Source organism: Bos indicus, chromosome 18 (assembly GCF_029378745.1).
Source record: "Bos indicus isolate NIAB-ARS_2022 breed Sahiwal x Tharparkar chromosome 18, NIAB-ARS_B.indTharparkar_mat_pri_1.0, whole genome shotgun sequence".
Classification (NCBI taxonomy): Eukaryota; Metazoa; Chordata; class Mammalia; order Artiodactyla; family Bovidae; genus Bos; species Bos indicus.
The window spans coordinates 45,996,365-46,009,688 of record NC_091777.1 but is presented as its reverse complement, the minus strand read 5'-3'; the positions used below and the strand labels follow the sequence as shown (position 1 = coordinate 46,009,688).

Here is a 13,324-nt window from a genome sequence, read left to right as displayed (position 1 = left end):
ACATGTGGGCCTTTCTGAGCTCTAGCCTCTGCGCCGCGGAAGAGTAGGGATAAGCCTGCAGAAAAGGTGGGTGGGAATAACGTGTTTGGAATTGCTGCTCCTCTGCCAGGGTGCAGAAGATGGCACATCAGGTGGTGAGCCAAGGAGGCCCCTGAATGCATCTTTGCAATTGCTATTTGGTTCTTGCAAGTGGGGTTAACTTGCCGGCGACAGTATTGAATCAGTCGACCTGTTTAAGACACTCACATTTGAAGGGCAAATCCATTACATATTCAGTAATGGTGGTGTGCAGGAGTGTTGTGTCTTTTCCCACATGAACACGCAACAGGCCCTGGGTTACTCTCTAGCTTGGCACCATGTTTACTTTGTCATAGCCCTAATCACTGTCAGGACTTCTTTTACTTGTTCATTTGTCCTCCACGTGATTGCCCTTCTCACGTCATTTCAGGCTCCCCCCCAGAGTCCCCTCCTTGGGGAGGTCTTTCCCCACTCACTCCATTTAAAGTCATCTAGTCTTGGATACCTCTCTCTTTTTTCTGTCTGCAGAATTCTCAACTGTGATTTGAGATGGTTTTCTGCATTCCTTCTTGGGGACCTGTCCCCAGCCCTGGAGCATCACTCCTGCTCTCTGCTTTATTCTCAGGCCTAGAACAGTACAGGGCCTGTAACTGGTGCTCCACAAGTGGTTAATGAGTGAATGGACCCATCACACTTGAAATAAGGGACTCCCATCACACTTAAATCCAAATCTTCCATCATGGCCTGTGGGGTCCTGCTGTATCCATCTCCCCTCCCCACCACCTTCTGTTCTCCCTTTCTGTTCCCTTGCTCACTGCTGTCTTGCTAAGCTGTCTTGAACATTCCAAGCTCTTTCCCACCTCCCAGCTTCTGCAGTTTCCTCAGTTTAGGAAACTGCTCCCAGATCTCTGCAGAGCTGTTTCTTCACTTCCTTCACAGCTCTCCATCAGTGTCGCCTCTTAGAAGGGTCTTTCCCTGCCCTTACTAGTTCTAGATAAAGTACCCCTATCCCCATCAGCCTGTCTTTTGAAATCTTTGTGCACAGAGTCTGGTAGTTTCCAAAGCAGAGATGGGGCGTGGTTGATTTTTCTCTGCAGGGTGTTTTGGGAGCAAAGAGGGAAAATAACAATGAAAACAGTTGTAACAGCTGGCCTCCATATAGCACTTGATCTGTGCTAAGGTGGAGTCACCCCACCTCCCCAGAATTAGCTTCTAGTAGCATCCCTACTTGGAGAAGGAAATGGCAACCCACTCCAGCGTTCTTGCCTGGAGAATCCCAGGGACGTGGGAGCCTGGTGGGCTGCTGTCTCTGGGGTCGCACAGAGTCAGACACTGAAGCGACTTAGCAGCAGCAGCAGCAGCAGCATCCCTACTATATAGAAGAGGAACTTGAGGCCTGCCAAAGGTCACACAGCTCTGAAGTAGGAAGACATGACAAGCACTTATATGTGCCAGGCATTCTGGTATTTGCTTCTTGAACATTTTCTTTTTAATTCGAAAACCACCTGGTGAAGTGGGAGCTATTATTGTTTTGATTGAAAAGTCAAGAGTCAGAGAAATAAGTTGATGTTTGCCAGGTTATAGAAGAGGCAGCTGTCATTTCAGTAGACTGTGTTCCAAGTGGGAGTCTAGCTCCATGGTTGGAAAGGATTGAGTAATTGCTAGAATTTAGCACATGAACATTCAGTGTGGTCAGGCAGGCGGTGAGGACCAGTTGATTAGTATTATGCTTAACTACTGATAAGTATTATGATCGTTATCATCTGTTCCTATTCCTCTCCATAGAGTGCTTGTTGTCTAGGGTCTCAGCCTTTAGGGCCTAATGCTGATGTTCTTGGCTCTGCTTCCCAGGTCACAGATCAGTTTGGACAAGAGTAGCCCATTCTGAGGCCCTGTCTCCACTCAAAGTTCTGGACAGGCTGTCCGATTCCCAAACCAGCTCTGACCCACCCACTGAAGCACAGGCAGAAGCTGTGGGTGGTGAAGAGATGCGTCCCCCCAAGTGCCTGGCCAGCTGGGTGGCCAAGTGTTAAGCAGTGGGGGTCATGGCTGCCTTGACTGAGGGGACCACTGCCTCTGAAATTTTGTGGGAGACTTCTTGTTGTGGCCTTCTTAAGTGCCTGGGTCAGTGTAGAGCTTGCTCTCTCCTTTTTTTTTTTTTTTCTTCAATGTTTATTACTTATTTGTACTGGGTTTTAGTTGTAGCACACATGACTTGTAGTTTTTAGATCTTTATGTTGCAGCAAGCTGAGGCTTTAGTGGAGGCTTTTGGGATCTAGTTCCCCAATCAGGGATGGAATCTAGGTCCCTGCATTGGGAGCATGGTGTCTTAGCCACTGGACCACTAGGGAAGTCCTGAGCTCTCCATCTTGAGGTCTCTCTGTCCTCCCACCTCAACACATTCTTTTCCGCCACAGGGTAAAGGAGATGTTTTATGTAAGGGTGAGGCTGTGGACTCCAACTGCTTAGTATTAAAGTCTGCCTTTGTGGTCACCAGCCCAGTGGCAATAGAGAAGTGGCATAATTTGGAGAGGCCTTGTTTTGCTGTTAATGCTCACTGCTGTGACATATAATCTCCAAAAGCTAAGTGGCTCAACACGTAAAAAGGATTTTTCTCAGGGCAGGGTTCATGTGTCAGCATGGGAGTTCATATCACACAGTTTTCAAAGACCCAGGTGTCACCTGTCTGGCTTTATAGTTACCTTGGCATCATTCCACTGGCAGAGGGAAAATGAGAGAAGGATGGAAGTAACACCCACATTAATTTCCCCTCATATTCTGCTAACAAGAACTCAGCAGTTGGCCATCCCTTTAAAAAAAAATTTTTTTTAAAATTTTATTGAAGTATAGTTGATTTACAATGTTCTGTTAGTTTCTGGTGTACAACAAAGTGATCCAGTTATATATATATATATATATATATTTATATATATATTTATATATATTTATATATATATATAAAATATTGTTCACATCTGCTAATCCCAAACTCCCATTCTACACCCCGCTTCCTCCAGCAACCACAGGTCTCATCTCTGTGACTGTGAGTCTTTGTGTGCCTCTTTCAATACAGCTGGGAACTGAGAGCTGTATGTCCAAGACAGGTTTCTGGGTTTCGTTTACCTCAAACCAGTCTTGGCCTACTCCTGAAAAATAAAAGTGATGATGATTTCTAACTAACTAGGCTGTGTGAAGATGTAATCATTTGATGCATGAAACTGCTTAGCACCTTGCCTGAGTTACAGTTACAAGCTCAGAAAAAGTCAGTTGTTAGGATCTTTCATTTAATAGTGTCAGTCATGATGCATAGTATCTCCCAGATCCTCCTGAACTCAGAAAAAAAAGTTTATGTTACTGTCTCTGTCTGTACTCTGCATCCTACCCTTTTCTATCTGTTCATCCATACTCTCATTTGTCAGATGGAAGCAGTCCCTAGCTGCCTTGTCTTCCTGGCCCTCCTTTACTGTGGAGTCGCAAGGAAGCCTTTGGTTTTGTCAGGCCCACATCTGGGCTGCTGAGAACCGGTGGAGTCACCAAGTGTGTTGACTGTCACCACTGCAGAGTCATGGTCTTGCCCCTCTCCTGCTTCCTTGGCCGTCTTCAGCCAGTTCATGTATGTGTCTAGTCCCTTCCATAGCTCAATGGCATCTCTCCCAAATATTTAACGTTCAGTTGCATTCCACCTGTTCCATCAGATCCTTCATACCTTGGAAGGAAATCATGATCTTGCCCACTCCACTTTCCACAGTGTCAGTGGATGGTCCTGTCATTCAGACAATTGAGAAGGTGGGAAATGACCTTGTACAAACTGTTGGAGATATGTCTCTGGGACTTGGAAACGGTGAACCTGAAAGAACAACACTTGGACAGTCTCCGCAAGGACTGACAAGTTTATTTCTGCAGTCAAGCCTTTTTATAGGAGCAAGGAACAAAGAGCTTAGAGCATACAGCCAGCAGAACACGTACAAGGCTAGGATATAATCAGTAAAAGATACTTCAAGGAACAGCGCATTCTTAACGACCCATGTATTTATCCATGACCCATTTTCTCAAGCAATGTCTTTAATGTTTAATTGTTAAATCTTGGCGCCGAGCATAGCCAAAGGCAGGAAATGTTTTTCAGCTATCAGTACATAATGCCTGGGTACTTCTGGCCCTTCGCCATTTTCCCATGGACTTTCTCCTTCAAGGCTATTTAGCACTGTACCTCCCAACACAAACATTCCACCTAATCCAGCATTCAGCCACCATCATCTTGTTTATGTTTTTCACTTTGGGTGAATCCATCACCTCCACCACCTCCATGGACTCCAACCACAAACCTCCTGATCTTAGCTCTCATTATGTTTTGCCAAGATGATGCCAAGACATTTCTGACTGGTTAGCCCACATCCACTGTGTCTTTGGTCAGCTTGGTCCCATGTATATAACCACTGATCCAAACATTCACTCCCTGAGCCACTGATATCTTGGCATACAGCCTACTTCATGCCCTTTTTTCTTGCTTTTCAACCTTATAGATTATCTCTGTCTTGTACCTATAGCTTCCTTTCCCAACTTTGTGGAAGAGGTCTTGCCCCCTGCAGTGGCTACTTCCTGCACCAGAGAATAAATCACAAATTCTGCAACTTAGGAGGAGTCTCATGCTTCCTTCTAGAAAGGTAACCAGTACTTAGACTCTGTCATCACAGATTAACTTTGACTGTTCTTGAACTGATACAAATGGAACCCCACAGTTTATTCTGTTATGTCTGTCTTCTGATCTTCATTATACTGTGAGAGTCCTTCTTGTGGTTGTATATAGCTCACCTCTGTTCTTTCTCAGTACTCAGCAGTATCTCATTGTAAGTATGTCCATTCTGCCATGATTGCCATTTTAGTTTTTTCATATATCTGATTTATGGACAGTCTCTTCATGTTACTTTGGGATACTCATTTCTGTTGGAAGTATACACAAGATAGGCATGACTGGGTCTTAGGGTGTGTGTGTGTGTGTGTGTGTGTTTGTGTGTGTGTGTATAGCTTGAACAGAAACTGTCAGACAGTTTTACAGAGTGGCTGCACCCTTTCATGCTCCCACCAGCCATGAATGAGAGTACTCATTGCTCCATGTTCTCATGAGCACTTGGTATCTTCCCTGTTCCTTTCTGATGCCCAAGGGTGAGGTGGCTCAGAACCATAGCATTGAAACCATTCTTGATGTGGTTGTAGCTTTTATCCTAATTGCCAAATGTCACAGCAATAATGGGCTTCCCAGGTGGCTCACTGATAAAGAATCTGCCTGCCAAGCAGGAGACCTGGATTTGACTCCTGGGTTGGGAAGATCCCCTGGAGAAGGAAATGGCAACCCACTCCAGTATTGTTGCCTGGGAAATCCCATGGACAGAGGAGCCTGGTGGGCTACAGTCCATGGGGTCTTCGCAAAGAGTCAGATATGACTTAGTAACTAAACAATAATAGTAATAACAGTAATGGCCTTCAATTTGCTAAACATTCATCCTGTGCCAGGCACTATGCTGACTATTTTATTAAAAAATATTTTTCTATTTCTTTTTGGCTGTGCTGGGTCTTCGTTGCTGCACATGGGCTTTCTCTAGTTCAGTGTGCCATCTTATTGCAGTGGTTTCTCTTACTGTGGAGCATGGGCTCTAGGCGCACAGGCTTCAGTAGTTGCAGCATGTGGGCTTAGTTGTACATGTGGGATCTTCCTGGACCAGGAATCGAACCTTTGCCCCCTGCATTGGCAGGGGGATTCTTAACCACTGGACCACCAGGGTATTTTACAGATGTTGTCTTGTTAACCCTCATGGCAGCTAGCGAATTAAGAACTGTGCATCTCCCAGTGTTTCAGATTAGGAAGTGGTGATTTAGAGGCAATTAATAATTGTCAGGATGACTGTGCCTGGTACAGGCAGGATCTGAACTAAAGTTACAGCCTACACCACCACGCTGTACTGGTTTCTGATGCAGCAGAAACATGTTTCACTTTCTTTGTCCCTTAGTCCCAGTGGTCCCTCTTCTCCAATTCTGATCAGAGGCCTCTTACTCTGATTGCCTCCTCAGTATTTGCTTTGCTGGGCATCTCATGGCTCTTTCTTCTTTCAACTGTGATTAATTTCCCTTAATGATGCACCTCTACTTCATTCTTCAGTGCATGTATGTTGTGTCCATGTTCATGCTGTAGTGTAGGTGGGATAGTTAGGTATTCATTGCTTTTTGGTGCTTGTATCATACTAAACAGTGTGTATGCACTGTTTCAGTGCACTCTCATGGTGATTTTTGAGACTCTGCTTATACTCTGATTTGTCCTTGAGGGAGCAGAAGCTTGTGGAAGTTGAATGACTTGCTGAAGGGCAGAAGACTAGCAAGGGGTGTTGCTGGGATTTGAGCCCAGGTTGATTCTCCCCAGGTGCTTGACAGTAACCACAACCCCCAGATGCTTGACATTAACCACAATACTGTTTGGCATCTCACATCTCACATAAACCTTGTTTTATGTCACATTCATCACTTGTCATTGTACCATCCTGTTTATATTTAAACTTTTTCCAGTCATTTATTTATTTCCTCTAAAAGATTACCATTAGCCAGTGCAAGAACAGGAAGGAGTATAACTAACCAGTATCCTACCTCAGTCTGTATGTTTCTCCCCTTTTCCATCTTCTCTCTTCTTGTTAATCACTGTCTTGAATTTACCTTAATAATTTCATTACTTTATATGTGGGAGTGTTTTGTATTATAAATTGAATTTCTTTTGTAGATTGTGGTGCCTTTCAGATTTTTTTTTCTTCTGTTGGATTTGTTATTTTGCATTTTTCAAACAATTTGTCTTTTTCATCTGGCTGTCAATTCATTCCTTAGTTTAATTATTTTACCTGTTTATAAGCATACTTAAACAATATATTAAATGGTTTTCTGTTTTTTAACTTCTGATAAGTGTTTATCATAGTTCATGCTGCTGCTGGAACGTGTAGCTTTCAAATTCATTTGTTGAAATCCTCACCTCCAAAGATGATGGTGTTAGGAAGTGAGGCCTTTGGGAGAAGAAAAAGTCGTGAGGGTTCAGTGTCTTATCTGGTAGGTTCCCTTCTACCATGTGGGGACACAGCAGGAAGGCACTGACTATGAATCAGAAAGAATGCCCTCACCAGGCACGTGATCATGCTAGCACCTCAATCCTGGACTCCCCAGCCTTCAGAATTGTGAGAAACAAATGTTGCTGTTTGTAAGCAGCCCAGGCTTTGGTATTTTGTTGCAGCAGCCCATATCGACCAAGACATTAATGTAGTTTTCTGATACATGCTTTTAAAAAATTTAGCGTTATTAAGAATCATGATGTGTGAGCTGTAGATTTTTTTCCTTCTCAAAATATTGTTATATCAGTATATCACAATGTACTTATTGATTTTTGTGGATCACCTGTTTCCATAATTATATCCAAAGATTCTGACCATACTACATTTTTCAATGAAAAGATACTTGTTTCCTATTTTTTTGGTGGTCGCCCACTTTGCTGCCATGAAGATTCTTATATGTATGTAATCATGCACGTGTAATATTGTATGTGTGTAATCATGTAATCTTGTATGTGTGTAATCATGCAGGTGTGTGGGAGTTTTAGCTGTAACTCTTCCTATGAGTGGAGTGACTGGAAGATCGAAAACAGCTTTGCAAGATGTTGCCCAATGTTTTCTAAAGTGACTTTACCAACTTAACTTCACCAGTAATGGATGTGAGATTTCACAGATCTCATGCTCTCCCACACGTGATAGTTTGAGACTATCATAATTTTTGCCAGTTGAATGAGTGCTAACTGGTTTCTCACTTTGGTTTTCATTTGCATTTACCACATTACTGTTGAGGTTGAACTCCTTTATCACATTTTTTTGGCCAGTGTGTATTTTCTGTGAAATATAAGTTCATGATCTTTTGCCTGTTGTTCTACTAAAGGTTTTGACTTCTGGTTTAGATTTTTAAGAAATTTTTTAATATACTCCTTATATTAATATTCTATTAACTATATATGTTACAGATATGTTCTAGTTTTTTACTGTATCTTTTGTCTTTTGTTTACCTGTCTTTCATTGAATAGAACTTTTTATGAATACTTTTTGACAATTTATGTAGTAATTTCATGCAGCTGTTCAGCTTTGGTGTTGCCACTTCGTTTTTCTCCTGTCTGTTTTGTTTGAGATAAATCATAATTGACATGAGATTTTTTTTTTTTTTTACCCCCCACAAGTTCCCTTTATATTAGCATTAGGAGAATTCATTATTAAGTGCAGTTGTGATGAAGGAGAAAAGAACCAGGTTAACCTGGTCCTTTGACTAAACTGACTCCATTTTAAAAGGAAGGAAACTCCATCTTGCATTCTCAGTGAACTTTGGACTATATATCTGGTAACCATAGAGACAACATACCCATGGCCGAGCAAGCCTCCTGAATGGACAAACACCAGACCAGGCTGACCTCCTACCTAGACTCCCCGGAACCAAGAAGAATGTAATAATCCACTATGTAATCAATCACCTTCTGTAATCTTTGAAATGCCCATTGATGTGGGCTACACTGCATGACTAGATGACCTTTGGAGTGTGTCACGACTGTAACCTGATTGTATCTCTTTCTAACATTTTCAAGAGCAGACTTGAGAAATTTGGGGATGTGGGCTTGGGCACGTATACTTTAGGTATAAAAGGTTGTCACAAAATTCGGTCAGGATCCCTAGCCAAGAGGAAACTCTGCTTTGGACCCGCCGGTGTAATAAACTGCATTTCACTATCCGTTGTCCTTCTGAGTGAGTTTGCTTCCTGAGGTGTTTGGCTACAACATTTGGTGCATGGGCTGGGAAGCTCCTCACTTTGAGGAGACAAGTCCTGTTTGGGGCTACTCTGAGGCCTCGCAACTGGGATCTTCTAGAAGGGGGAAGGCGCCTTGCCCTTCTGGAAAAATCCCACTTCCTGGCACCCGGACCCCTCATGTTAAGTGAATAGTGGACAGCAGTAAAGGGAACTGAACACTCAGGTGAGGAGGTTCCCACCCAGAACGGTGGAAGAGGGGCCCTGATCAACCCCCTGGGAGGGAATGGGAGACACACACTGACCTTGAATGTTATAAAGGAGGTGATGTCCACGTGGTCTGGTGATAAATTGTTACCAGGTGATTGTGAGAGGGCTTTTGAAGGACAGAACTTGGGTGAATGTTACAAAGGAGGTGGTGTCCACGCCCGTGTTGGGGTAAATTGCTACCAAGCAATTGCAAGAGGGCTTTTGGGGGAAGAAACTTGGTCTTTGTGCACTCATATTCTACCCTCCCCTAGGAGGTGTCCCATTTGCTGTGAAATTCTTAATCCTCTCAGGACTGTCAGGTGAGAGGGAGGGGGATATGCAAATGAATATGCAAATTGGCCTTTCCAGGGGTAGCCTGGGACGTGGGATATTTAATCCATCTATGTTTTCATCCACACCCGATCAAGCCCACTAAGAACGGATTCTTAACATCAGAGGAGAAACACTCTAGGACCACCTGGTGTTCTGGTTTAGCCATGCCGACTGGCAGGTGAAGACACGTGGATCTCCTTTCTCCCTCTGGGATTTGGCAGCTAAGGCTCTTCTCACCCCAATTAGGAAAGAGGCGGAATGGCAATTTAAATGTTTCATTGAGTGGAAATATTAGAAGTACTTAGGATGCCAAGAACTTCATAAACAGAACAAAAAGGGAAGAAAGAAGATCCAAGAAGGTAAGCAAAATGGGAGAAAGTGAATCTAAGGCAGCTGTATTGGAGTGCATGATTAAGAATTTTAAAAAGGGATTTGGAGGAGATTATGGGGTGAAAATGATGTCTAACTGGCTCCACGTACTCTGTGAAGTTGATTGGCCCTCTATGGGAGTTGGATGGCCATCAGAGGGCACCATGGACTTAAATGTAGTAAAAGCAGTCTATGCAGTGGTCACAGGAGAGCCAGGACACCCGGATCAATATCTGTATATTGATTCATGGTTGTGGTTGACTCATGATCCTCCCCCTTGGGCGAGATTCTATTTCCCTTCAAAAAGGGAAAGGAAAAATATTAATGGCACAAAAATTGATTGATGACAAAAAAGAAATCCTGCAGGATTCAGATGGAGACCATCTGCCCCCTTCCCCATACTGGATAATGAGCCTGCCACCTAATGCTCCACTGGGACCGGAGGCCACCTTAATACCTGATCCAGAGCCTGCTGGGGTCCCAGCAGCTGCTGCTCCCCCGTCAGCTCCCCTGGAGTTCGTAGAGCCACCATCTCGGCAGGCTCCAACCCCGGTGGTAGAAGCCAGTGCTCCCAGGATTCAGCCTCAGCCGAACCTTCTAAGCTATACCCTCCTCTCCTGGTGAGTACTGACCGGAAGAGGGAAGGAGACTGGAATCAGACAGAGGCTGTGCTCCACTAAGGAGCTGGGGGAAAGGGCCCCGCTACAAATGTCCCTCAGAGATTTACCACAACCTCTGGTTCAGGGAGCAAATGGTCACTACCACCAGCCCCCTGTAGCCTATTATTACCAGCCATTTTCCTCTACAGGTATATTAAACTGGCAAAGACATATTCCACCCTACGCGGAAGAGCCACAAGTCATGATCAGGCTGACGGAGACTATTTTTTGAATCCATTGTCCTAAGTGGGACGACATACTTCAACTGCTAGTCTCCCTCTTCAGCACTGAAGAAAGACACAGGATCCGTACTGAGGCTAGAAAGTGGCTACGAGAGATGGCCCTAGAGGGTATCGCAAACCCGCAGAGGTGGGCCGAATTAGCCACTCCTGATGAAAGGCCTAATTGGGACTATAACACAGAAGAAGGAAGGGGCCACCTAGAAAGATATCAGGTGGCTATTTTACAAGGTCTCAAGAGGGGGGGCCCATAAGCCTATGAATGTGGCAAAACCTACTGAGGTGATCCAAAAAGAAACTGAGTTCCATACTGAATTTTCTGAAAGACTATGTGAGACCTATAGACTTTATACACCAATAGATCCAGAGGCCACTGGGTTTCAGATTGTGATAAATACAGCCTTTGTATCTCAAGTCTATTCTGATATTAGACACAAGCTCCAAAAGGCAGATGGTGTATTAGCCATGACCAGCTCACAAATAATTCAGATTGCTGATAAGGTGTTCAGAAACAGAGACATGGAGGCAAAAAGGGAAGCTGAGAAAAAGCGGAGAGAAAATAGTAAGAGAGCAGACCAGAGGATTGCGGTACTGGCTGGGGCTTTGGGAAGGCCCCTGTCTGGGTCTTCCCCCAAACTCCCATCCCCTCTGAGTCAGGGCTGGTCTCCCAGTAAGCCTCCTACAAGAAAGCCCAGGGCCACCCTGCAACCAAAGCAATGTTCTTGATGCCGGGGATTTGGCCACTGGGAAAATGAATGCCCTCAGGGTAATGGGGAAAAGGAACTAGCATCGGCTATTACAGGGCTTGCCGAACTAGAAACTGAATAGGAGTGTTAGGACTCAAAGATGCAAGGTCCCCAAGAGCCCATGGTAAAATTAAAAGTGGGGGACCAAATTATTGACTTTATGGTGGACACTGGAGCAGAAATGTCAGTGGAGACCGAACTGGTGGCACCCCTCTCAGTAAAGGCCACTGCCATAGAAGGAATAACCAAAGAAAAGTTGCTCAGACCATTCTGTCTACCCAGGAAATGCCAGATGAGGGGGGGAATCAAGTGACTCATGAATTCCTGTATATTCCTGAATGCCTAGTAGCTCTGTTGGGGAGAGACTTGTTGTCTAAATTGGGGGCACAAGTGACCTTTTCCCCCCAAGAAAAACCCACTCTCTAGGTGGGTTCAGCCACCTATTTGCTCTCCCTCTCAGTAACCCTTCAAGAGTGGAGGCTACGTGACCCTCTGAAAGGAAATCCAGACGGGCTAGACAGCCAAGTTTGAGTAAACTCGGGGAGTTGGTGATGGACAGGGAGGCCTGGCATGCTGCAGTCCATGGGGTCACAAAGAGTCGGACACGACTTAGTGACTGAACTGAACTAGACAATGGAGGGAGAGAATTGATCTGACAATTCCCTGAGGTTTGGGTGGAAGATAACCCCGCCCCGGGCTCGCCAAACATCAAGCTCTGGTGATAATAGAACTCAAACCTGGTGCCATACCAGTCAGAAAGCATCATTATCCACTCCACTGGAGGCCCGAGTCGGCATCTTGCCACATATAAATAGGCTACAGCAGGTGGGCATCCTGATTGAATGCCAGTCACCCTGGAACACATCGATCCTGCCAGTTAAAAAAGAAGGGGGACAGGACTATAGGCCTGTACAAGACCTCAGACTGGTCAAACAGGCAGCCGTGACTCTACACCCCACTCTTCCTAACCCCTACACCTTGGTCAGCCTTTTCCCACTGAATGCTAAGATCTATACTTGCCTGGATCTGAAAGACGCATTCGTCTGTATCCACATTGCTCTAGTATCTCAACCCATTTTTGCCTTTGACTGGGAAGATCCAGCAGGGGGCACCAAACAACAACTCACTTGGACTCGCGTCCCACAAGGATTTAAGAATTCCCCAAACATTTTCAGGGAAGCCTTGGCTTCCGACTTGGACTCATTCCAACCAGAGAGGTTTAGATATTGGCTGCTACAATACATGGGTGACTTGCTGTTGGCTGCCGAAAATAAGGAGGACTGCTGGAAAGGAACCAAGGCTTTGCTAGAACTGCTGAGGAGTTCTAGCTGTCTGGCTGTCGAGTCTTGAGGAAAAAGACACAGATCTGCAAGGAAGGTATTTGGGGTTCGTCCTAAGAGACAGCAGAAGACTGTTGAATCAGTCCAGAAAAGAAGTAATCTTGAGAATCCCCTGACCAGAAACCTGACAACAGGACCAGAAACCTGACAACAGGTCTGGAATTTTTAGGAGCAGCTGGATTTTGTAGGATTTGGGTCCCAGGATACTCTCAGATGGCCCAGCCCTTATATGAACCCTTCACAGGGCCAGAAGGGGATTCACTAGGTTGAACTGAAAGACAACAAATGGGCCTTTGAAAGATTAAAATTGGCAATCACATTAGCACCCTTGTTGGGTCTGTCAGAACTTACTAAGCCGTTCACTCTTTATGTGCCTGAAAAGGACAAGGTGACTATGGTATTAACCCAGTCTATGGGGACATGGAACAGACTGGTGGCCGACCTCTAGAAATGGCTGGACAATGTTGCCACCGGGTGGCCCCAATGCTTACAGGCGATTGCTGAGGTTGCCTTACTAGTCCAGGAAGCGACCAAGCTGACTTTGTGCCAGAACTTAACCATAAAGGTCTCCC

General features: G+C 44.8%; 1 long non-coding RNA gene across 1 annotated transcript in view; it reads left to right on the top strand.

Moving 5' to 3' along the window:
* The window catches only part of LOC139177290 (uncharacterized), a 28,261-nt gene extending 19,453 nt beyond the window's left edge, over positions 1-8,808 (top strand). The window contains exon 2 of the long non-coding RNA XR_011561783.1: positions 7,623-8,808. This is a non-coding gene — a long non-coding RNA (uncharacterized lncRNA). The remainder of the gene's footprint in view (positions 1-7,622) is intronic.
* The last annotated feature ends 4,516 nt before the right edge of the window (positions 8,809-13,324 follow it).